This window comes from Oryx dammah, unplaced genomic scaffold (genome assembly GCF_014754425.2).
Source record: "Oryx dammah isolate SB20612 unplaced genomic scaffold, SCBI_Odam_1.1 HiC_scaffold_22, whole genome shotgun sequence".
NCBI lineage: Eukaryota > Metazoa > Chordata > Mammalia > Artiodactyla > Bovidae > Oryx > Oryx dammah.
In genome coordinates, this window is record NW_024070206.1 from 50024925 (window position 1) to 50051990 (window position 27066).

Here is a 27066-nt window from a genome sequence, read left to right on the forward strand (position 1 = left end):
GTCTCTTTGAGACCCCATGGACTATACAGTCCATGGAATTCTCCAGGCCAGAATACTGGGATAGGTAGCCTTTCCTTTCTCCAAAGAATCTTCAAAACCCAAGGATCAAACCCAGGTCTCTCGCATTGCAGGCAGATTATTTACCAGCTGAACTGAAAGGGAAACCCAAGAACATTGGAGTAGACAGCCTATCCCTTCTCCAGCGAATCTTCCCAATCCAGGAATAGAACTGTGGTCTCTTGCATTGCAGGCAGATTCTTTACCAACTGCCCTATGAGGGAAGCCTGGCCTAGATACTGGCCTGAGGAAAAAAAAAATAGTATGGAGCAGGTAGTGCTTCACACTTTATGTGTGAGGACAGGACCAAGAGAATCCCCTCAATGAATATTTTTGATAACTTGTTGTGCCATAGGAGATATAGTTACCCTTGTTTCCTAGAGAGTTGACAGAACTATCTTCAGGAGAAAGAAATTTGGAAGAAATCATAAATGAATCTCAGTGTGAGCCTCTTCATCCAGTTTAGAACACTGCCTCCTCTGGTGCCTGTGGTTTTTAGGAGGTGTCATTCCACTAAGTGGGAGAAAGCAATGGCACTCCACTCTAGTACTCTTGCCTGGAAAATCCCATGGACAGAGGAGCTTGATAGGCTGCAGTCCATGTGGTTGCTAGGAGTCAGACACGACTGAGAACTTTGCTTTCACTTTTCACTTTCCTTCATTGGAGAAGGCAATGGCAATGTACTCCAGCGTTCTTGCCTGGAGAATCACAGGGATGGAGGAGCCTGGTGGGCTGCCGCCTATGGGGTCACACACAGAGTTGGACATGACTGAAGCGATTTAGCAGCAGCAGCAGCAGCAGCAGCATTCCACTAAGTACCGTTTACTTCTTAGAAAACTGCTATTGCCAACTGACACTTTGTCATCCTGCACAAAACTTAGAAATATTCTTTACTAAATTCTACATTATACACGTTTAAAATCATCATTCTTAAGGAGATAATCAGAAGTGTAAAGGAAAGTAAAATATAGAAAAGCAATTCAGTTCAGTTCAGTTGCTCAGTCGTGTCCGACTCTTTGCGACCCCATGAATCGCAGCACACCAGGCCTCCCTGTCCATCACCAACTCCCGGAGTTCACTCAGACTCACGTCCATCGAGGCAGTGATGCCATCCAGCCATCTCATCCTCTGTCGTCCCCTTCTCCTCCTGTCCCCAATCCCTCACAGCATCAGAGTCTTTTCCAATGAGTCAACTCTTCGCATGAGGTGACCAAAGTACTGGAGTTTCAGCTTTAGCATCATTCCTTCCAAAGAAATCCCAGGGCTGATCTCCTTCAGAATGGACTGGTTGGATCTCCTTGCAGTCCAAGGGACTCTCAAGAGTCTTCTCCAACACCACAGTTCAAAAGCATCAATTCTTTGGCTCTCAGCTTTCTTCACAGTCCAACTCTCACAACCATACATGACCACTGGAAAAACCATAGGCTTGACTAGACGGACCTTAGTCGGCAAAGTAATGTCTCTGCTTTTGAATATGCTATCTAGGTTGGTCATAACTTTTCTTCCAAGGAGTAAGCGTCTTTTAATTTCATGGCTGCAGTCACCATCTGCAGTGATTTTGGAGCCTCAAAAAATAAAGTCTGACACTGTTTCTACTGTTTCCCCATCTATTTGCCATGAAGTGATGGGACCAGATGCCATGATCTTTGTTTTCTGAATGTTGAGCTTTAAGCCAACTTTTTCACTCTCCTCTTTCACTTTCATCAAGAGGCTTTTTAGTTCCTCTTCACTTTCTGCCATAAGGGTGGTGTCATCTGCATATCTGAGGTTATTGATATTTCTCCCAGCAATCTTGATTCCAGCTTGTGTTTCTTGCAGCACAGCGTTTCTCATGATATACTCTGCATAGAAGGTAAATAAGCAGAGTGACAACATACAGCCTTGATGTACTCCTTTTCCTATTTGGAACCAGCCTGTTGTTCCATGTCCAGTTCTAACTGCTGCTTCCTGACCTGCATATAGATTTCTCAAGAGGCAGGTTAGGTGGTCTGGTATTCCCATCTCTTTCAGAATTTTCCAGTTTATTGTTATCCACACAGTCAAAGGCTTTGGCATTGTCAAGAAAGCAGAAATAGATGTTTTTCTGGAACTCTCTTGCTTTTTCCATGATCCAGGGGATGTTGGCAATTTGATCTCTGGTTCCTCTGCCTTTTCTAAAACCAGCTTGAACATCAGGGAGTTCACGGTTCATGTATTGCTGAAGCCTGGCTTGGAGAATTTTGAGCTGTACCAGCATGTGAGATGAGTGCAATTGCGTGGTACATGGAGCATTCTTTGGCATTGCCTTTCTTTGGGATTTGAATGAAAACTGACCTTTTCCAGTCCTGTGGCCACTGCTGAGTTTTCCAAATTTGCTGGCATATTGAGTGCAGCACTTTCATAGGATCATCTTTCAGGATTTGAAACAACTCAACTGGAATTCCATCACCTCCACTAGCTTTGTTCGTAGTGATGCTTTCCAAGGCCCACTGGACTTCACATTCCAGGATGTCTGGCTCTAGATGAGTGAGCACACCAGCATGATTACCTGGGTTGTGAAGATCTTTTTTTGTACAGTTCTTCCGTATATTCTTGCCACCTCTTCTTAATATCTTCTGCTTCTGTTAGGTCCATGTCGTTTCTGTCCTTTATCGAGGCCATCTTTGCATGAAATGTTCCCTTGGTATCTCTAATTTTCTTGAAGAGATCTCTAGTCTTTCCCATTCTGTTCTTTTCCTCTATTTCTTTGTATTGATCGCTGAAGAAGGCTTTCTTATCTCTTCTTGCTATTCTTTGGAACTCTGCATTCAGATGCTTATATGTTTCCTTTTCCACTTTGCTTTTCGCTTCTCTTCTTTTCACAGCTATTTGTAGGGCCTCCCCAGACAGCCATTTTGCTTTTTTGCATTTCTTTTCCATGGCGATGGTCTTGATCCCTGTCTCCTGTACAGTGTCACCAACCTCACTCCATAGTTCATCAGGCACTCTGTCTATCAGATCTAGGCCCTTAAATCTATTTCTCACTTCCATTGTATAATCATAAGGGATTTGATTTAGGTCATACCTGAATGGTCTAGCGGTTTTCCCTACTTTCTTCAATTTAAGTCTGAATTTGGTAATAAGGAGTTCATGATCTAAGCCACAATCAGCTCTTGGTCTTGTTTTTGTTGACTGTATAGAGCGTCTCCATTTTTGGCTGCAAAGAATATAATCAATCTGATTTTGGTGTTGACCATCTGGTAAGGTCCGTGTGTAGAGTCTTCTCTTGTGTTGTTGGAAAAGGGTATTTGTTATGACCAGTGCATTTTCTTGGCAAAACTCTATTAGTCTTTGCCCTGCTTCATTCTGTACTCCAAAGCCAAATTTGCCTGTCACTCCAGGTGTTTCTTGACTTCCTACTTTTGCATTCCAGTCCCCTATAATGAAAAGGACATTTTTGGGGGGTGTTAGTTCTAAAAGGTCTTGTAGGTCTTAATAAATCCTTCAGCTTCTTCAGCATTACTGGTTGGGGCATAGACTTGGATAACTGTGATACTGAATGGTTTGCCTTGGAGACGAACAGAGATCATTCTGTCGTTTTTGAGATTGCATTCAAGTACTGCATTTCGGACTCTTTTGTTGACCATGATGGGTAGTCCATTTCTTCTGAGGGATTCCTGCCCGCAGTAGTAGATATAATGGTCATCTGAGTTAAATTCACCCATTCCAGTCCATTTTAGTTGGCTGATTCCTAGAACGTCGACATTCACCCTTGCCATCTCTTGTTTGACCACTTCCAGTTTGCCTTGTTTCATGGACCTGACATTCCAGGTTCTTATGCAATATTGCTCTTTACAGCATCGGATCTTGCTTGTTTCACCAGTCACATCCACAGCTGGGTATTGTTTTTGCTTTGGCTTCATCCCTTCATTCTTTCTGGAGTTATTTCTCGACCGATCTCCAGTAGCATATTGGGCACCTACTGACCTGGGGAGTTCCTCTTTCAGTATCCTATCATTTTGCCTTTTCATACTGTTCATGGGGTTCTCAAGGCAAGAATACTGAAGTGGTTTGCCATTCCCTTCTCCAGTGGACCACATTCTGTCAGACCTCTCCAACATGAATGGTCTGTCTTGGGTTGCCCCGCAGGCATGGCTTTGTTTCATTGAGTTAGGCAAGGCTGTGGTCCTAGTCTGATTAGATTGACTAGTTTTCTGTGAGTATGGTTTCAGTGTGTCTGCTCTCTGATGCCCTCTTACAACACTACCATTTTACTTGGGTTTCTCTTATCTTGGGCGTGGGGTATCTCTTCACGGCTGCTCCAGTAAAGCACAGCCGCTGCTCCTTATCTTGGACGAGAGGTATCTCCTTACCGCTGCCCTTCCTGACCTTCTACGTGGGATAGCTCCTCTAGGCCCTCCTAGGCCCGCGCAGCCACCTCTGGCCTCAGGCACTGCCCCTGGCCTCCAGCGTGGGGTGGCTCCTCCCAGCCACCGCCCCTGACCTTGGACGCCGGGTGTCTCCTCTGGCCGCCACAGACCTCGGATGCAGGGTAGCTCCTCTCTGCCGTTCCTGCGCCATCGCAGCCTGGCACTCTCGGCTGCTGTTCCTGACCTCCTCGGATGTGGGGTCACTTCTCTCGGCTGCGCTTACTGCGCCGGGTCAATTACAACTGCTTTAATAATGAGTGAGTTCAGAGCACCTGTTTTAGACCTCTATTCATTTATTTGGCTATGCCGGGTCTTACTCGCTGGCATGAAGGGATTTTGTTGTGACACGTGGGATCTGAGTTCCCTGAGCAGGCTCCTTGTGTTGTGAGCATTGAGTCTTAATCAGTGAACTACCTGGGAAGTCCCTCAGAGATCCTGACATACAGAAACATACAGGTTGACTTGCTTTCTTCTTTAGGCAGAGAGGGTGTTGAATAAGAAAAGGCAGCTTTTGACATTTGTTTTATGGGAATTAAGTGTTATGTGTCTCATTGCAGAGGTTTCCTAGGGCTAAAAAAGAGAAATTAACTTTGATTAGGTACAATCAGATGATATTAGGCTTTAAATATTATCTAATCCATACGTATTCTCACAAAAGCTTGTCTTGAATGTTCATAGTGGCATTATTCATGATAACTAAAAAGGCAAAACAACCTGTATGTCCACCTCCTGCTGAATGGATAAACCAAACATAGAATACCCAGTGGAATATTTTTCAGCCAGGTAAAGGAGGTACCAGTGGATGCTGGAACAGAGCTGACCTTTGATCATGTTATGCTAGATGAAAGAAGTCAGACCCCAGAGGCTACATATTGTATAACTCCATTATTTCAAATCTCCAGAATACAAAAATTCATAGAGACAGAAACCAGATTAGCAGTTGCCTGGGGATGGAGGTAGGAGGAAATTCGAGGATTTATTGAGTGGGGGAGGCTATGGATATGTTCTGAAATTAGAGAATGCTGATGAGTGTACAACATTGCAAATAGACTAAAAAACACTGGATTGTATACTTTAAAGTGTTCAAAATGAAAAAATTTAAGTTATGTGAATTTTATCACGAAAACTAGTGGTAAAATACAATCTAATCCGATAGTATAAGGCTGTGAGTTAAACATTTTAAAGTTAGCTGTTTTAAAATAAGAAAAATAAAAATTTGTTCTTGGACACTGTACTAGGTAATAGGAGAGCTGATTGCAATCTATTTTATCCCCTTTATACCACAATGCTTCCTAAAATGAATCATAAGCAACTTTCTAATAAATTGGTTCAGAGTCAATAATACATAATAAAAATACATACTTCCTTATTTCCTTACTATATTGTCCATCAATATATTTCATAATACATATTTATTTGAAATTTCTAGCATTCCTTCAAGTTGAATTCCATGATATTTTCTGTTACTGTGTTTCAAATTCCTACAGGACAAGCATCATATATATCCCTTTTTAAATTACCCAAAGAACATAATCAAGGAGTACTACATATTTTTTATATAAAATACTGCTACTTTTCCCTGATAGGTGTTATTTTAAGGGTTTAATGATCCCCTTAATTCATTTGCTTTTATAACATTTATATAACTGATATTCTTTTAAAGTATGTTGGTTTTATTTACAATAATCAAACATTATGGTATTTCAAACATTAGCACTTTAATGTGCAAAACTTTTTAAAGTAAAAGTAACATGTTATCAAAAATTAGGCATGTATTTCTTATTTTAATATGTTTCTTTTTTAAATGTGCAGATGTTTTTTGCTTACAGTCTATCATTTCCAGTTTTGAGAGATGCACTTGACCTTGGAAATATGTTCTTTCTCCTGTTTAGCTCTTTGTAGAATAGGATAACATTGAGTTCCCAGGAAGTGATGGTAATGTCAAAAATTACAGCCTCATAAAAGCCTTAATTCTCACCATAAAAATAATATATAAAGTAGAGAACTATGAGGGTGCCTCACATATTGTAGTGTCAGGTTTAGGAGCACTACTATAAAATTTATAACACCTATCTATTTGATAGTGGGTAAGAGTGCAAGAAAGTGTTGCTCAAATATAACTAGGTTATAAACAAGTGAATGCTTTGGTGGGGAAATGTTTGGGGCATGTTCTGTGGTACAAATGAATGTTAAACAGCTGATGCTTAAAAACCCTGTTTCCTTAAGATGCATTTCTAAAAATTAAGTTTCATCATCAAAACATAACGAGTCGAATTACAAAATACAGCTTCATGTATAGATATTGCGGGGTAGAGAACTGTGATTAAACAAAGAGACAAAGACAAAAGATGAGAAGGGAATTCACTAAATATGCTATTTGGGTGACCTAAACAGAAGTGAGCATGCATAGAAGCATCTACAAGTGAGGTGAACTGCATGCCAGATCAGGCCAAATAAACTCAGCTTGACTAATGAGAAGTCTCAGGCCCCAGGTTTTTCAGTTGGATCCTGTTCCACTAGGTTCTGTTCCCTACCATTTGAATTTGGGGTGGAATGAACATTGTATTGGTTTTCTGTCTGATCTGTGCATGGTTGGAACACAAGCCAACGTTTTCAAAGTGCATGACACTGAATAGACAGGTAGGGCTGTGCTGGTTGAATTAACATTGACCCACTCCTCCATGTGGGTAGAACAGGGCTGGTTCACAATACATTCAGCAATAGCTCTTTTCTTTCTAGGGCTTTCCATTTAGACAGATGTCTCTCTTGATTTTTTTTCAACATTTTTTTTCGGCCATTTTTAAGCAAACTATGTGGGCCAGGATAATTATAAAATTTACAGTTTTGCTTTGACAGGGTCGTCTGCTTCGTGTGAGTTTTTCTTTCATACCCACATTATTTTGCTTTGTTTAATCAAATATTTCATTAAGAAAAGAAATTCTTTTTACTCTGCATATGCTTTATTTTGCCTACTTTTCGGAAAACTATTTTCTCCCAAATCATGAATCTTTTCATGTATAATATCTACACCCCCGCGTTTGACCTAGGCAGCAGCTCATGGATGTCCATAACCTATCTCAGAGATGAATGAGATGGGCATCAATGGAGAAACAACAAACAAAGAAAAAAAATCCCCAAATCGGGACTTCCCCGGTGATCCAGTGGCATCCCACTCCAGTGTTCTTGTCTGAAGAATCCCACGGACAGAGGAGCCTGGTGGGCTGCAGCCCATAATGTCGCAAAGAGTCAGACTCGACTGAAGCGACTTAGCACCATGGTGAGCCAATGGTTAAAACTCCTCTGAATTCCAATACAGGGTGCATGGGTCCAATCCCCACTCAGGGAACTAAGATCCTACATGCCTCCCACTGCAGCCAAATACAAGCAAAAAAACCACAACAACCTATTTCCCTCATGTAGATTTTGTTAGGAAAAATACTGTCACCCCATTTGGTTGAAAAAATATCTAGAAATGTTCTGACTATCTGGTGAAAGTTTTCTTGATTCCTGTGAGACGGCCTCTTTTTCTCGCCTTGTGTCCACAAACAAGAGTGTCTCCATCCCTGGCTCCTTCTGTTGCTCATCTCGCAACAAGCCAGAGAGATAGGATAATATGAAGCCAACCTTGTGGATGCAAATCAAAATGACCCAGGAGTCTGGATCCCTGATGACTTCACTAAGCCACTGGACCAATGAAAGCTGATCTCCCCTTTAGAGCTATATATTGTCTCATGTAAATTAGTTTATGTTCATATTTTAAATCCAGTTTAAATATAATTTACTCCAAGAGCAAATAATCTGAGAAATATAGTCGATATTTATATTTTAGTAATTTTTGCATATTTTATCATAAAACAGTCACAGCATCATATTTATTATTTCAACAATCAGAATTTTGATTTTAGGAACTCCAGTTGGCTCTTGTTCTATATGGTCACTCTCCGGGCCTTTTCCGAGCGTGTTTTGCCCTCTTAACGACCATAATGAAGAATGAACTGCGTTTCCAGCTTGTTCTGTTCCCGTGAGTGGAGTCCTAGTATTCACCATCTCTAGCCTTCTCATGATCCCATTGATATAATATGTAATGTCACAGACATTTTCTCAGTATATTATATTGTTGACTTTAGTACAGCACACTCAATGGATAGCCGATCCCAGTGAGTTACAGGCTTTGTCTTCTAGGTCCTGCAGTCTAGCAAAAGATGCTGCTCTAACTTTTTCATACCTTAATGGCATTGTTGACTGACATACCCTGAGCTGTCTCCAGGAGACCACAGAAACTATTTCACAACTGAAGTGAAAAAGAAAATCTTACAGTAAAATAAGCAAAGTATATTTACTGTGATTATTATTGTCTGTAAAGAAACAGGATAAACTATGACCTTTCCGGTATATCAATGGCACAAATTTAGGGAGGGCCTCATCAAGCAGAACTGAGGATTCATGTCAATGGTGCTTGCTTCACAGAGCTGGGCTTGGCGAAGCCCTCTGCCCTGTGCACCTGGGTACAGGTTTAGTATGCTGCTGAGCTCTTGTTTTGCACAGGAAGGCAGTCACGGAACACATGCCATTGCGAACACCTGCTCTCTAGCCATATGAATATTTGTGAACAGTGCAAAAATAGGCAGAGAGTAGGTGCAGATACAATTATTGCTATGGATTTGTAATTTTCAAAGGAAAATTGCAGCTTTCATTACTGTCATCTAAATATAGATGAATGAGTGCGAAATCAGCGAAGTAAGTTTTTGGTGTTATATATGTATAAATTAAGAGTTTGCCTTGGAAACTACATTTGCCCATTTTCTGTCTTTTTCTTATTTTATTGCAAATTATTTTAGAAGATGGAGATTAATGAATAGATTCTAAAACTACATGAATTATATTTTGTTCCCCGATGTAGTTTATTTAGTCATTTTATATCTGAGAAATGACAGTAACACTGAGAAATAGAAGTAATTTTATATATATAAAGTAATACCTCTGTCTTTAAGTGTAGTTATCCTTACATGATGTTGAATAGCCAACAAAAGCTATAGAAACTCTCCAGAGAAAAATAAACAGGCACACCAGATCTTGCACACACAATTTTAGAGTATTATGGATTAACTTAATCTATTTAATAATTATTGTGTTAAGTAGCCTTCCCTCCCTAAAATATAAAGTAAATAAAGGGAAAATGTGAAAAGAAAATCTAAAGGTGAGAGTGACTGAAAAACTGCTTTTTTGGCCTCTTCTAGTAAATGACATATTCTTAGGGAATAGAACTTTTCCTTATATCTAATTAGGAACATAACTAGCAATATATTCAAGTTTTTATTTTGAAATGTGTAAATACAGAGGAATTCAGCAAACAGACACTTCTCATAAACTTTAAAGTACTTCAGATAGTATATATGTGTGTATAATATATTTAATTATACATATGCATATATTGTGTTGTTTAGTTGCTCAGTTTGTGTCCGACCCCATAGACTGTAGCTCACCAGGCTTCTCTGTCCATGGGATTCTCTAGGCATGAATACTGGAGTGGGTTGCCATGCCCATCTCCAGGGGATCTTCCTGACCCAGGGATTGAATCTGTGTCTCTTGCATTGGCAGGCAGATTCTTTACCACTGAGCCACCAGGGAAGACCCATATGCATATATATATAATAATATAAAATTTTCCTTATTAATCCTTTTCCTATAAGATAGTTTAAGTACTTTAGATATTCTTTGGAGGATTCATTAATTCACCATAGTGTTTTGGCTTCTGCTTGGTTGCATTCAGGAGCCTATATATAGTGGCTTAATGAAAAAAAAAAAAGTTTTCTTCTCACTTCCAGGAAACCCATATGTTGCTGGCAGTCCAGAATTGGCCATGTGACTCTATCACAGACTATTTCAACCCCCTTTGATGTAAAATTTGTCAAAAGTCTTTGACAAGAGACTCAACTTTTCACATCTTTCTCCCAGTCACAATGGCGCAATCTTTGGTCTGAAGGCAGGAAGGAAAACATGGGAAAAATGAAGATGATTGACTTTGGTGAAAATTACTCGCTGATCAGAACTGTGTGACTAAGACAGCCCTAAAGCCAGGAAACATATACTTGGAGGTAAGTGCACTGCTGCTCTAAACAAGTCTATGGTCTTTAGGAACAATGACTGTAAGAATGGATATCCAAGGCAACTAGCGGTTTCTGTAACAATCACTAATATTTTCATTATATTGTTTATTCAGTCACTTTCTACATAATGCCTTTGGAATATACTTTTTACTACCCAGATGAATGACTCCCCCACTGAACTTAAAATTATAATGAATGCATTTCCTAAGTCAATAATAATAAGAGAATGATTTATATATGAATGGTGTGAAGGGTGTGTGAAGGAAACACCTAATTCAAGTGGACAAGGGAGAGTTAATTAGAGAGCATGTCACCCAAGTAGATTTTGGACACAAAGAATGAGGAGGCAAGCTTTCCTGGAGGTCATTATAATGTTAATCTATGTTTATGGTGTGCTCACCTGTCAGACCACGTGACTGAATGTCTTAGGCCTTAGTTATGTTGCCTTATTTGGCTCTCAGAACAACTTTCCAGGGTAAGTACTAAAATTAGCCTTATTTTAAGATGAAAAAGCAGCTGTTCAGAGAAGTCAAGTAATTGTATCAAGAACCCTCAGATATTAATATATTCTGCTGAGAGTTTACCACAGTTCTCTCTAATGCAACACTCACACTGTTAACCATTATGTAGCACTAATTTGTCTGCAAGCACAAATGTGGAAACCTAGAAAGCACTGCTTTGGCAGGTGGGGAATTACACAGTTTCGTGTTGCTAAAGAATAAGTTGACTCATGAAATCTCAAGACAGATGTTTAGAGAAGAAGCACGAGCTACCTTACTGAATGGTTTAATTCAGGGGAGTCCTAGGAGGACTTGTGCAGAAGGCTATCATAGAGCAGGGCTTTTTGAGCTTTAATGTACATAGAAACCACTGGGAGTGATTCTTAAAGCCCAGATTCAGACGCAGGGGATTTAGAGTAAGGTCCGTAACCCTGCATTTCTTTCTAAAAAGTCCTCCTGCCCAGTGACACTTGAATGCTACTGATGCTGTGATCTGGAGTAGGCAGGTCATCAATCATTTTGGAGTTTCTGAAGAGTGGATTTTGAGGCATATTATTGGGAGCTTGAAACATACTTGTTGAAGAAGCTTAAAGTTAGGAAAATCCATTAATAAGGTGTTTTGGGTGCATTGCCACGTTAGTGAGATGCGGAAATGATGAGAGATCAGCTGTAGAAACTGCAGTACATGTAAATATAAGCTGTGGGCTACAAAGATGAAAGAGACTGGGCTCAGGGAATTGAGGATAACAAAAAGTATATGAATTGCTCTTTCTTTTTTAGCAATGGCATGAAATGTACTGATGACAAAGCTTTGAAGAATTCAGACAGGAAGAGTCAGTTCCCCATTATCCAGAAGTCTCTGGCTTCTTTGCAAGAGGATAAGGATTGTTTATGTCTATTCTAAACAAACCCTTCTTGTTTATAAGTAGTACTTTCTGCACATCGGCTGTAAAGTAACACATTTTTACCATGGCTGTTCAGAGTAGACCACTGCCATAGTTCTAAAGAAAATATACACATAAAAGTTTCAGCCAGGAGATGATGAATCTCACAGCTAATGTACCTGGGCTGAGCAAATTTCTGGTAGGACAAATAGAAACACATTAATTGTAAACTAGCTTATTGAAGTGCATAATTGGATAATGGCAGGATAAATGGGACTATATGAAACAGATTCAGTAGCATCATAATTTTTACTTTGCGTAATGTGATTCAGGTGAAATAAGCCTGAAAAACAAGAACAAAAACTGTTGCTTGGCCAACAGGGGCTATGCTGTTCTTTTTTATTTATGCCAAGTTTTAGAGTTTAATGAAGACAAAAAGAGTATAAATGTCTCAAGTTGTGCAATTTGGCTTCAGTATAGTCATAGCTTCTCTTAATTAAAATATAACAAGGCTAAAGCAGAATCTGCCATTTCAACAACATCCATCCATTCATTCATTCAGAAAAACATTTACTGAATGTCTACCATTATTGGATACTGTGGTTTTAGACTTGGGGGAAAAAAAAAAAGCTGGAATGAGACCCCTGCTTTCATGATGCTTATATTGGAGTGTGGGAAGGAGGAAATAAACTATAAATTAATAGAAGAATATTTTCAAATAATAGTAAAGAAACCAAGTAAATAAAGTTTAAAAAATAACTTGGGCAGGAAATTAATTTTGTTGTTGTTGTTCAGTCACTAACTCATGTCTTAATATATCTTTTCTAAAATGTATAAAACACATTTTCAGAAAATTGCTCTGTAAAGGAAAAGAGAAAGGAAAGTCATAGCTAGAGTTGGGGTACAGGACTGGGAGATATTTTTTGCCCAGATAGAGTCTTTGTTGCTGTTGTAACTGCATGCATTGGAGAAGGAAATGGCAACCCACTCCAGTATTCTTGCCTGGAGAATCCCAGGGACAGAGAAGCCTGGTAGGCTGCCATCTATGGGGTCGCACAGAGTCAGACACAACTGAAGCGACTTAGCAGCAGCAGCTGTTGTAACAGTTGCTAAGTCATGTCCAACTCTTTGCCACCCATGAACTGCAGCAAGTAGTCCTTCACCATCTCCTGGAGTTTGCTCAGACTCATGTCCATTGAGTCAGTGTCTCTCAATAGAAGAGAATAAATGACATTTTACAGAAGCATCATTTTCTATTGACATCACTGTGCACACTAACTGTGATACTGTTATACTATAATTTATACAACACTTTGATGATACTTGATGTCTTTATATAACACCCTATAATATCAGTTAGTGTAAAGAGTATGTAAGTATGTTCTTATGAACCTTTAATTTTTGTTTGTTTATTTCTATAAGCTAACGCTGGTATAGCAGATTGTGGATAGTCTTTCAACTGCACAAGATTGGCAAAACAAATGATTATTACTTTGAATGTTACTTTTTCATGAACCTGCCTGCCAAAGGGTCAGTTAAAAATTTAAATACAACACCCAGATTACTCATGTTTTGCCAGCAGCATCCTGGTTTTACACCCATATTCGAGATGTTTCACTAACTTCCAATTATCCAATTTGAGGAAACGGTGTCCTGCTTATAATTTTTAATAACAACCAACTCCTGTGGGTTTCAGCATGTGATCTGTGGGTAACAAAGTGTTAGAATCTACTGACTTAAGAGGGCACTTACAGTTTTATAAGGCAGTAAATGACATAGTTTCCATACGTGGATATTTCATTGCATGTTACATTATTGAAGACAGAGCTGCTTGGAGGTTCATCTTTGAGCCTCTGGCCATAAGAGAAAGTTGTGAGGGATTTTTTGTTTGTCTGTCCCCCACCCCCAGGACACAATTTAAACTTCTAACCCTTAGATAAGTTTAATATTGAGAGAAATTTAGTATTTCATTTTATGATTAAGATTCTAAACCTGATTTTGAATGTCAGGTGTGTTAAATACTCTCTTACAGGATAGTTTATGATTCAGCTTAGATTTTGTATGCCAGTTGTACAAAACTTACCGACTGTTTGTACAACAGTTGGTCTCCACTGTTCTTGGGGATCTAAGAAAAGGAACATTTTCATTGTACTTTGAAAGCTGTTCTAATGCATGAGTTATCTAAAGTAAATGTGAAGATACTAATGCAATTGAAGACGACTATACATTTTTTGTTTGTTAATATGTAGAGAATACATTAATGCATATGAATAAATGATATAATAAAATGTATTATTTACATTTGTTTTTCATACATTTTGAACACAGTGCAAGTTTCATAAATTTGTAATAGGTTTTTTTCTGGCATTACCATGAGAAAATCATTAGTTAACATATTATTAATTCAAGAAATAGATATCCAGTGGATATTATATGCCAGGCACAAACAGGGAGTCATGGGTGATGCCAGATAATATGAACAACTCTTCTCAGGAAATGAAAGGGAAAAAAAAATACCTACCAAAACTATAATAAAAGTCATGAAGTGCTATACAAGAGCAGTACAAATAAACCATTATAAAATTTCGGGGAAGAGAAAGGTTCTTTCTTTACAAGAGCAAAGGCATGCAAACTGGAGAACATGTAATACTTCTGCAGAATAAAAAGTAACCCATTATGTAGCATTTTACTCTGAGTGTGTGTGAAAGGAAGTAGCAAGAGATAAACCTGAAAAGGCAGGACAGGAAGGGATTATGGAGTGTTTTGGGAGACTATAGATAGGAACAATGCCTTGTAGGCAACAGGAAACCATTAACTGGTCCTGAGTAATGTAACGTAGTTCTTTCAGCATTTAGGAATATTCATCCTCATCACTGGATAAAATTAATTCAAAGAGGATTATAATAGAAAGGAGGTAAAAAGATCTGGTACGATTCTTCTCATATCATTTAATTTGGACAGAATCAGGGTGTGAAAGTAGTGGAAGAAATGGAGAGGGTGACAGTGGAGACAGATCAGGTGGAGGAATGCACAGGACTTTAAACGCTAGTGGACAATAGGGAAGATTACGCAGGCCTCAGAGAATGACGGCAGAGGCAACAGGATGGGAATTTCAAAAGGAAAGCAAATAGGGATAATCAACAATGATTTGGCATGATATAATTAAGGCTTGGTAGAACTTCCAAATAACGAAATATGCAGCAATGTGAAAAGTTAGCTTGAATTTAGGGAGTGATTTTGAGTTGGAATATATTGGATACTATGAAGAGGGCAATGGTTGAAGTCACACGAGTGGATGCAACTAATTGAAGTAAATGTATAGAAATCTGACAGTAAGTGAGTAATTGAAGGGCATTCTCTCTACCTTTCTAGTGTGCTCCCTCACGTGAAACAGCTACGGTGGACACGCTCAGGCTCAGGGTGGGCTAGACCCACAACTCCGAGCGTTTTTGCCTCTTTGTGATCTTTTTCCCTTGAATAAGAGTGGGATGTACAGAATCTCAATTTAACTCAGCAGACCTTCTGGGTTTTGTGGTGAAATACAAATTTTTCTAGCTGTAGGAACAAAGACAGCATAAGTTGTAGATTAATGAATAAATATCTTCATCGAGAAAGAAAAGTTCAGTAATTTGTAAAGAGATTCTATGTTTTTACCCATCCATTTCAAAGTGATTTTAAATCAAATTAGAAAAACAAAAGGAATACAGGTAAACATAGGTTTAGAGTCAAACCCAATTAAAATACTTTTCATTCTCAGTTAGCCTCAACTCTTATGGGTCACCAATCTTGCAAATTTCAACTACATACAACCTTCTATTCATCCTTACTAAAAACATCCTTAGTTAAATTCATGTCTGTAGTTTTTTTTTTAATCTGAAGATTTTCAGTATCTTCAAATTAACATTCCTGCCTTCAGCATTTTCCCTCACATTATGAGCTCCACACTATTTGCAAAACTATCTTACTAAAATGCTATCAGAAATAAGCTCCATGAATTCAAGGTTTTATCTGGTTTTGGTTTTTGTCATTACTGATTTCCCTAGCACTTGGCAGGATTCATATGCTCAATACTTTTAACTGAATAAATATGAATACATGATATTGAATAAATCATCTTGTTTCTTTTGCTTAAATATTTCAAATGAATTATCTCTGACTCATGGCCCTAGTTGGGAAGGCTTTTGATGATCTAATTCCTATCTCAGCCCTCTGTCTGATTTCAGTGTAGCTCACCTTCTTTTTCCATGTATGGTCCACCCATAACATATGTAGGAGGCAGAGAAGTGTTTGTAATCTCACCCTCATTTCATGTTTCACAATTCCTCAGTTTTGAACAGAAAATTCTGTACTCGTCTTTAAGTTGACTGCCTGCAAAGATAATACCAACCCGTCTTTCAACATCAGGGGTTCATGTTTCTTTGAAACCCTCATCTGACCCATATCAGTAAAGTAAAACTGAGTGCCAATTTCTATTATGCCACTAGTCTACAATCTTAAAATGTGCATTCACCTCTTACAGACCTTGCAAATTTTCATTGCATTTATTTATGTGCATATATCTTTACTTTTCATGCTAAAGTACCTTTATCAAAGAAACATAATTTTTTAAATTTATACACCTCCAGGTTCTAATACAGTACTTGACACAGATGAAGCTAGGCTCTTGTAAGTTGCTTTATGAAAATTCCACTACTATTTAGATGGCTATGAGTCTCCTGATTACTAACTGTGACACAAGGGAGGTCTTAACCACTTTGTGACTCACTCTGCCGGCTCTACTATGAGGCTATTAATAACTCCTAATTCAAAGAGTATTTTTAAAGATCACAAAAGACATTGCTTAATACCTGACATGAAACAATAGCTCAACAATACGTGTATTATTATTTTGCTAGAAAATCACCAACTTGGTGTGAGAATGTTTCCTTATTTGTATAAGTTAAAGGTAACAATGCCTACCTCAGATAATTTACTGTGAAGATAAAGTGAGTAGATTACTTTGAAATGACTCTTTAAATAAATGTTATTTTATAACTAAAATAAGTGAAATGAAATCTGTAAGCAGAAATGTTAGTGTTATCATGAGAGTCAAAAATTTAATACTTGTGGCTCAGCTGGTAAAGAATCAGCCTGCAGTGCGGGAGATCTGGGTTCAATCCCTGGTTCGGGAAGATCCCCTGGAAAAGAGAAAGGCTACCCACTCCAGTATTCTGGCCTGGAGAATCCCAAGCACTGTATAGTCCATGGGGTCTCAAAGAATGGGACACGACTGAACAACTTTCACTTCACTGACAAGGGTAGGTAGCAGCATGTGGTGGAGTGTAATCACGAGAGAGAGTCAGAACTGAGGACAGGAAGGGAAGTAGTGACAACATGAGAAACACAGATCAGGCCCTGTGTGTGTTGACTTGAGTAAAGAACATCCTTGTCACGCACATGGCAGTTCTCTCCAAATATTGAAATAAATTAAAGAGACACTAAAGTAGTTTCTGAACCTCACCCCCAACCCATGACAGTTTCAGACTACAGAGTAGGCAACTCATTTGAGCTTCATATAAGGAAGCATTTTCTAAAAATTTGGTTTATACCAAGAAGGAATCCACTTTTTAATATGAGGATGAGAATTTCAAACCACATGCTAAACAATCAACTCTTCAGATGTCAGAGTGTTAGTCTCTGAAATGAATCCTTCTTAGCAAACTGAGTTCTAAATTTTCTATATTTTCATTAAATTATTTTGCTCTTTTGATTAAACTTCACTTCTCAGTTTCATCTAAAAGAATAAACCACTGCTTCCATTTTCTTACAAATATACAGTATTGGAGTTAGCAACTTACAGTGTCTTCTTTTCACCTGCCGTTGTCTACAGGATAAGCAGCATGACCAATTTTATGGGAGAAAAAAATTGAGGCCACTCCAATTTTAGAAGATCTAGCTTTGAAGTTTTTTAAGCATGAGTTTATTTTTTTCTCCTCTTTCAGAAGCAATGCCCATCAAAAGAAGCCTGCTTTTTTTTCAAGCTTTCAAATGAGTTTTATAATTATTATTTTCATGAATGATTAATCCCTAGCATAAGAAAATTAAGAGGATGCAAATAAGCCTATGGAATTAAATAAAGCAAAATGTTGCTTGGTGCAGCAGCAGCTGTTGAATATTTCACAGAGTCCCTGATCCCTGATGTGGGGTTGTGCCAGGTCTATGATGACAACTGAAGCACACATTTTTCGAGCCCCAGTGAGACATCTGATCAATGTTCAAGTGGCAGACAAGCCTCATTATTATGGTGTCCGGCAGGTACAGGTGTTCAGAAGGGGGCTGTCATTAAAATATTTTGTATGTATCTGCTAATTATATTTCTCAGTTCCAAACAGCAGTATTGTCATCCCTGTAGCATTTGTCATTCCTGTAGAAGGTAGCAGGGGTACAATGAAAGATAAAATATTTTCCTGATCATGTGAAGTGGTGCTGGAATTCTGGGAAAGGTATGATAAGAAAATCCATTCTTTTCATCCAAAATGTCATTAGGAAAAAGCAAGGTGAGTCAGACAGCAAAGTCTGACAAGGACAATTGCTAAATGATTGTGTGTGTCTGCATGTGCCAAAATCTGGTTTTTTTTTTTTTTTTAATTGGTCTTTTTTATTATACACAAGCTTTCTTCACTGTCTAAATTAATAATGACAATTTACTTGTATTTCATTATCTAGTTTATAAAATATGTGGACATATATCATGTAGTACATAATGAAGGCTATACATTTCCTTTCATAAATTTGATACTGTTAAAAGAGTTTAAATGATGTGCACAAACACCAAGAGGTCCAAAGAGTAGACCCAGAATTTCTTTTGGGACTTCTGATTCTGAAGTTTAAGGCCACTCTCAGCCTACCCACGTTGCATCTTTTTTGAACTTGTTACCCGAACTTTAAATTGAAATAAATAAACAGAAAACATTACAGAAGAAATAGAGCAATATAAAGCTTTGTGTGGTGTAATTCGATTTGCCCTGTGAACATCATCAATAGTCAATTTGTTTTATTAGTTCTAAAATGTGCTCTGCAATCAGGTTTATGAACCACTCTATTGGTTTTTAGATACAACAACAAAGGCAAATGTCCAAACAGCTATCAGCAACATAACTTCAAATTTTATATCAGCTTCCCCTTCAACACTTTCTTCTGACCCTCAGCTAGTTATGAGAGGATTAAAAACAAATGTAAATATTTAAAAAAATTCTTACACTATAAAGCACCTAGATTATTCAGTTCAGTTCAGTCGCTCAGTCATGTCTGACTCTTTGCGACACCATGAATCGCAGCACGCCAGGCCTCCCTGTCCATCACCATCTCCCGGAGTTCACTTAGACTCACGTCCATCGAGTCCGTGAGGCCATCCAGCCATCTCATCCTCGGTCATCCCCTTCTCCTCCTGCCCCCAATCCCTCCCAGCATCAGAGTTTTTTCCAATGAGTCAACTCTTCTCATGAGGTGGCCAAAGTACTGGAGTTTCAGCTTTAGCATCATTCCTTCCAAAGAAATCCCAGGGCTGATCTCCTTCAGAATGGACTGGTTGGATCTCCTTGCAGTCCAAGGGACTCTCAAGAGTCTTCTCCAACACCACAGTTGAAAAGCATCAATTCTTTGGCACTCAGCCTTCTTCACAGTCCAACTCTCACATCCATACATGACCACAGGAAAAACCATAGCCTTGACTAGACGGACCTTAGTCGGCAAAGTAATGTCTCTACTTTTGACTATACTATCTAGGTTGGTCATAACTTTTCTTCCAAGGAGTAAGTGCCTTTTAATTTCATGGCTGCAGTAACCATCTGCAGTGATTTTGGAACCAAAAAGAATAACGCCTGACACTGTTTCCACTGTTTCCCCATCTATTTCCCATGAAGTGATGGGACTGGATGCCATGATCTTCATTTTCTGAACATTGAGCTTTAAGACAACTTTTTTGCTCTCCTCTTTCACTTTCATCAAGAGACTTTTTAGTTCCTCTTCACTTTCTGCCATAAGGGTGGTGTCATCTGCATATCTGAGGTTATTGATATTTCTCCCAGCAATCTTGATTCCAGCTTGTGTTTCTTCCAGTCCAGCATTTCTCATGATGTACTCTGCATATAAGTTAAATAAGCAGGGTGACAATATACAGCCTTGACGTACTCCTTTTCCTATTTGGAACCAGTCTGTTGTTCCATGTCCAGTTCTAACTGTTGCTTCCTGACCTGCATACAGCTTTCTCAAGAGGCAGGTTAGGTGGTCTGGTATTCCATCTCTTTCAGAATTTTCCACAGTTTATTGTGATCCACACAGTCAACCCTGATGTTCAAGCTGGTTTTAGAAAAGGCAAAGGAACCAGAGATCAAATTGCCAACATCTGCTGGATCATGTAAAAAGCAAGAGAGTTCCAGAAATACATCTGTTTCTGCTTTAGTGACTCTGCCAAACCTAGACTATAATACTTCTTAAAATTTTGACTTCAAAAGAATGATTTACCATGCAAAATACAATTCTTACAAAAATCACTGTATTTAAAAAATAAAGGAAACTTTAAAAATTAATTGTTGTTGTTGAGTTTCTAGGTCATGTCTGACTCTTTGCAACCCCACCCCCACAGACTATAGCGCACCAGGCTCCTCTGACCATGGAATTTCCCAGGCAAGAATACTGGAGTGGGTTGCCATTTCCTTCTCCAGGGGATCTTTCTGACCCAGATCAAACCCACATCTCCTGCATTGACATTAATATTTTATATAATAAAATAATGTCTTTGATAGCTTCAAGTTTTAGGTTGTTTTTTTTTTTTTAATTTGTAGACATTTAAAATACATTTCTGTCTACTAATATTAGAATCTAAGTTACACAGCAGTTTTACATCCATGGACATCCCATTTACTTTACACTTTGTGTGCTAAGCTTAAAGTTAAATTTATTCTTTTTTAAATTCAATTAAAGGGACAAACTGAACATATTAGTCTTATTGTATCTTTCATATTTTTATTACTTTAGCCTTTTTATCCATATTGTTAAAGACAATGGGTTTGGGAAATTAACCCAGTATCCAAAAGAAAAAAAGAATTGTAATTTCTTTTGCCCTTGTCCTTACCCAGTCCTTCTGTAGAATGATTGTCCTAAAATGCAAATTTGTTGATTCAGTCACCAGTTCAAAGTCCTTCAGTAGCTACATATCAAAGATGGTATAAATACCAGTGTCCTAACCTAACACATAATGCCCTTTACTCTCTGACCTGTTGCTTCAACTTCTTTCATTGTTTGCCTTTTCTGCCAGGGCTTTCCCATTTCTCATATAACTAGTAAACTGCCTTTGAGTGGCAAAGAAGCTGGTGCATTCTCAATTCCCATACCCCTTTACTCCCATAATACTAGAATTATTAGCTGGTGCATGGCTGCCTATGAAATACTACATTTCCCAACTTCCCTTGAGGCTAATCAGCCTTGTGCTAAGATTCTGGCTGACAGGATATATGCAGTTGTCTTGAGGTCTACATCTGAAACTCTCCTGAAGAGGCAATGGGCATGTATCCTTCAGCCCTCTGTTTCATCACTGCCTCCTTCCTGCTGTTTGAAATAGGATGACTGAGGGTCACCCCAGGATCAGACAGCAATTGTTCATCTGGAGAAGCCAAGGTCATCAGGAATTTGTAATGTGGAGTACAGACTAGCCCAGATCACTTCCTTCCAAGATCACTTTAATAGAGACAAAAATGTCATTCTGTCTTATTTAAGTCATTATAATATTCAGGTCACTTGCTGCAGAACCTAATTCTAACCATATATCATTTTTCAAGATCAAGCTCAATTTTAACACTATGAGAGCTAATAATATTAGACTGAGCTACGCACAGTTGCAATTTCTTTAGATCAAAACCTATCAAATATCCTCAATTTCATATGGTCCAATTTAATACTGCTAATGGCAGTATTTTTTACTGTATCTTTTATAATCTTGTAACAATTTATATCTCTCTCAATTATACCATCTCATATCTAGTATTGTAATTAGATCTTTACATTCCTATCTCTGAAAAAATCATGAGAGCTTTAAGAGAAAACACAAGACTTATTCATTCTCAAATTCTGAAATTAGAGCATAATTACTGGTTCTTAGGGGCATAAGTCTTTTTAATGGGCAGAATGAATCAATGAAATACAGTAATTCTATGTAGTACCTATATAACTTTTTAAATTCTTAGCCTTTTGAGATTGATTTTTATATATTTCCACAGATTATTAAATTTTCAATTATGCCATTTAATTATGTCTTGCTTACTTGATAGGGGCTATGGTTTCAGAAACAGATAAGTTGTGTTTCTTTGTGGTTATGGTACTAAGCAGTACTAAAAGACTTAAATAAAACCTAGGTGAGTCACCTCCTTCTCAACCAGTAGATCAAGGGTCTTTGTTTCTATAAACCTGAAGATTTTTGGCAAGTTAATTTATTTGCCAATACAGTTTGGAAAAGGAAGATAAGTGATTCAATCTCTCCAAACAAGAGAAGTGAATCCATTACACAACATTATTATTGTTAATAGTCAAAGCTATGTTTTTGCCAGGAGTCATGTATGGATCTGAGAGTTGGACCATAAAGAAAGCTGAGTACCAAAAAACTGATGCTTTTGAACTGTGGTGCTAGAAAATACTCTTGATTGTCCCTTGGACAGCAAGGAGATCAAACCAGTCAAACCTAAAGGAAATCAACCCTGAATATTCATTGGAAGGATTGATGCTTAAGCTGAAACTCCAATGCTTTGGCCACCTGATGTAAAGAGCCAACTCATTGGAAAAGACCCTGATGCTGGGAAATATTGAGGGCAAGAGGAGAAGGAGGCAACAGAGGATGAGATAGTAGGATGGCATCATCCACTCAATGGACATGAGTCTGAGTAAACTTTGGGAGATAGTAAAGGACAGGGAAGCCTGGTGTGCTACAGTCCATGGGGTTTCAAAGAGTCAGATAGGACTGAGCAACTGAACAACAACAATGCTGTGTAGGGTATTAGAGCTTAAATCTCTCCTGAAACCACTCTTGAGAAAGGCTGTCTTAGATTATTGAGAAATTAGCTAAGTATAATTTAAATAATTTTCATAGCTATTGGTAAGACTTTAATTTTGTGTAAATTATGGTTTACTTTTTTATGAAGAACAATATCCTATATTCCATCTTCTACTTTGTTTCAACCAGTCTAACATGAGACCTAGAAAGGGATATCTATAGTTTTACAAAAGTAGAAATAATAATGCAATAGTACCAACATTAGCATATTACACTGCAGAGAAATACAGACATGAGTTTGATGATGAACACAATGTCATTTTATGATGCCCATGGTGTATTTTAAAAGTAAACTGCAAGTGACCCTCAGCCTTTTAGGTGTCTCCTTTCCAGGTAGTATGTTAGAATTTCAAGGAGAGAAGTATGAGCCTTTTCTGCTGACCCTTTCCACTATACATCACGCAACTGCCTTCATTTATATAAAAATAGTTACATGTATTGATTTGGACAAACTGCAGAAAGATCTGAGGTGTTGCTTTATTAACCACCCTATCCCTCTTTCTGTAACTCCCTTACTGTTTCTGCTGGTTGGCAACGTGTGGGAATAGTCCAGTGTTAAATTAAACCTTTAACTGATAAGAAAGTCTTCCACTGAACCCACCAAAAATCCACCAGGAGAAAGAGAAAGAGAGATTGAAAGAGTTCTTTACAAGCATAGTATTTTTAGAAATATCTTTAATAATCATCACTCTTGTCCTCTCTTAAAATTGTAAGTAGTGAATATTTTCTTCATTTTCTTCATTATTTCTCATACAATACACATAGCTCTAATCTGTTTGATAAAACTTGCAAAATGTACTTTTTAGAAGTTTCCAAAAAAATTTAAAACCTGGTGAAAAATACTCTGTTTGCACAAATTTTTCATAAGTTTAGTTCAGTTCAGTTCAGTCGCTCAGTCGTGTCTGACTCTTTGCAACACCATGAATTGCATCACGCCAGGCCTCCCTGTCCATCACCATCTCCCGGAGTTCACTCAGACTCATGTCCATCGAGTCCGTAAGGCCATCCAGCCATCTCATCCTCTGTCGTCCACTTCTCCTCCTGCCCCCAATCCCTCCCAGCATCAGAGTCTTTTCCAATGAGTCGACTCTTTGCATGAGGTGGCCAAAGTACTGGAGTTTCAGCTTTAGCATCATTCCTTCCAAAGAAATCCCAGGGCTGATCTCCTTCAGAATGGACTGGTTGGATCTCCTTGCAGTCCAAGCGACCCTCAAGAGTCTTCTCCAACACCACAGTTGAAAAGCATCAATTCTTTGGCACTCAGCCTTCTTCACAGGCCAACTCTCACATCCATACATGACCACAGGAAAAACCACAGCCTTGACTAGACGGACCTTAGTCGACAAAGTAATGTCTCTGCTTTTGAATATACTATCTAGGTTGGTCATTACTTTTCTTCCAAAGAATAAGTGTCTTTTAATTTCATGGCTGCAATCACCATCTGCAGTGATTTTGGAGCCCCCCAAAATAACGTCTGACACTATTTCTACTGTTTCCCCATCTATTTGCCATGAAGTGATGGGACCAGATGCTATGATCTTCATTTTCTGAACATTGAGCTTTAAGCCAACTTTTTCGCTCTCCTCTTTCATTTTCATCAAGAGGCTTTTTAGCTCCTCTTCACTTTCTGCCATAAGGGTGGTGTCATCTGCATATCTGAGGTTATTGATATTTCTCCCGGCAATCTTGATTCCAGCTTGTGTTTCTTCCAGTCCAGCGTTTCTCGTGATGTACTCTGCATATAAGTTTAGGGCCCACCCAAATCAGGGAACACAAGTCTAAATGATAATACTTTGAATTAATAATTTTAATTTCATTTTATTTGGTTTACAGTAACCCTTTGTGCCGGAGAAGGCAATGGCACCCCACTCCAGTACTCTTGCCTGGAAAAGCCATTGGATGGAGGAGCCTGGAAGGCTGCAGTCCATGGGGTCGCTGAGGGTCAGACACAACTGAGCGATTTCACTTTCACTTTTCACTTTCATGCATTGGAGAAGGAAATGGCAACCCACTCCAGTACTCTTGCCTGGAGAATCCCAGGGACGGGGGAGCTTGGTGGGCTGCCGTCTATGGGATCGCACAGAGTCGGACACAACTGAAGTGACTTAGCAGCAGCAGCAGCAGTAATCCTTTGTGCATGTAAAATCTGCATCTGTTTGCTTCATAGCGTTTGGTTCTCTTTTACATGTATTTCCAAATTCACAACTGATCATTGTTTCTCCATTAGGTCTTTAAGTTTCAGTCTTTGTGTGTCTGTTTTAACCAACTGTCCCTGTTTTAGAGGCTGACACAGGATCTGATTGGATCATCTGATCAGCTGCAGTGAGAGGATGGATGCTGGCAGTTTGAGAACAGAATACCAGGTGTTTCTTAGTGGTCGCTATGGAAACAAACAGACAAACAAAGCAAACATATAAAACTATTTCCAAAATCTTCTAGGTAGAAAAACTTTATTTCTAATATTATTTCACTTTGGTCAGAAAATATTCTTTGTATTATTTGTTTTTGAAAACTATTGACATTTCCTTTGTGGTCCACTTTATGATAACTTTTATGAATAATTATTTCATACTTTAAAAGTACGTTCAGGATTGTAGATAAATCTACAATGGGCCTATTAATTATATAATTTAAGTCTATATTCTTTCTGTCTTTTAAACATTCACTGGATAGGGGAGAATTGCAATATTTAGCTTTTAGGGTATGTCCTTTGTTTCCCCTTTTATCAACTGTTTTGTTCTGTCCTATAAAAATTGTTGCTGTGTTATGAACATATACAAGGCAGGACTCAGAGCCGTCATCAAAAGTGTTTCTAAGAATCTGAGAGTTCAGATGAACTTCTGAGTCTTCACAGCATTGAAGAAATAATAGTAAATTTTCTAAATCTGATGAAAAATAACATTCCACAGAAACAAGAAACTCAAAATATAACACACACACACACACACACACACACACACATGGAATTGATCTGTAGGTTTTGTTTTAATTGTTTTCTGTTGCTTTACATAGTTTTTTTCTCCTTAGGCATTACTCCTATAATCATAATAGCATATGTCCATCTGTCATTTTTCTGTGCTTCATGTCTGCTTTTTGACTGTGTACCCTATTTTTCTATTTTCTAGAATTTATATATTTATTTAACTCTATTTCTTATTCTGATCTTACTTTCCTTAATTTCCATGTTAATATTTATCTCTCTTACTCTATTGTATATATTTTCAATTCTATTGTATAGATTCTATGATATATCTTCTTTCAGTTTATACATCCTCAGGTTAAAGTATAGACATTCTCTAATTTTAGGTTTTACAGCTTTCATTTCTGGAAGTCTGACTTAGCTCTTACCTCCAACTGATCAAATTTCTTTTCATAATTACAATGGCCACTCATACCACTTTTAACTTCCAAACCTCACAATTATTTTATAATTACTGATGATTATATCTTATCTTTGTAGGTCTAATTACGTGTTGTTTTGTTTTAAATTTCATTATTGAGTGTTCACTCAGAGAACTACTAGAATTGCACGGAACAGGAGATCCACTATACTAATCTGATCTACTGACGGTATGGCGACTGGTAAAGTAGACCTAGTCCCTCTGTTTCTTCTGCATCCAGTGATGAACCTGATGACTTAGAACAGGGGGTTGGGGGGAAAAACCAGATCAAGTGAGGGCATGTATAGAAAACTGGCATCCTCACTGGACCCTCCTGTCTCCCAGGCTCTATACTTGCTGCTATGGGTGAGCTACAGCAGGAGAAATTGGCATTTTTACCATAGAAACTTGTAGGCTCATTGCTAGGATTTGTAAAACCAAAACCCCAAAAAATTAAAACAAGAGATTCCATGGGACCAGGAGATTTGAGATGGACTGCTGTCAACAAAATGAGTAGAAGATGCACCAAAACTTGAATGAGCCTTTCTCACCTCTTTTAAGAATGAACTTCTAATGCTCTACTTTCAAATCTCATGAAAAATGCTTTTGTGTCCAACACTAACCTAAAGTGTAGAGAAGGAAATCAGGGGTCCCGATTTCTTCTGACCCA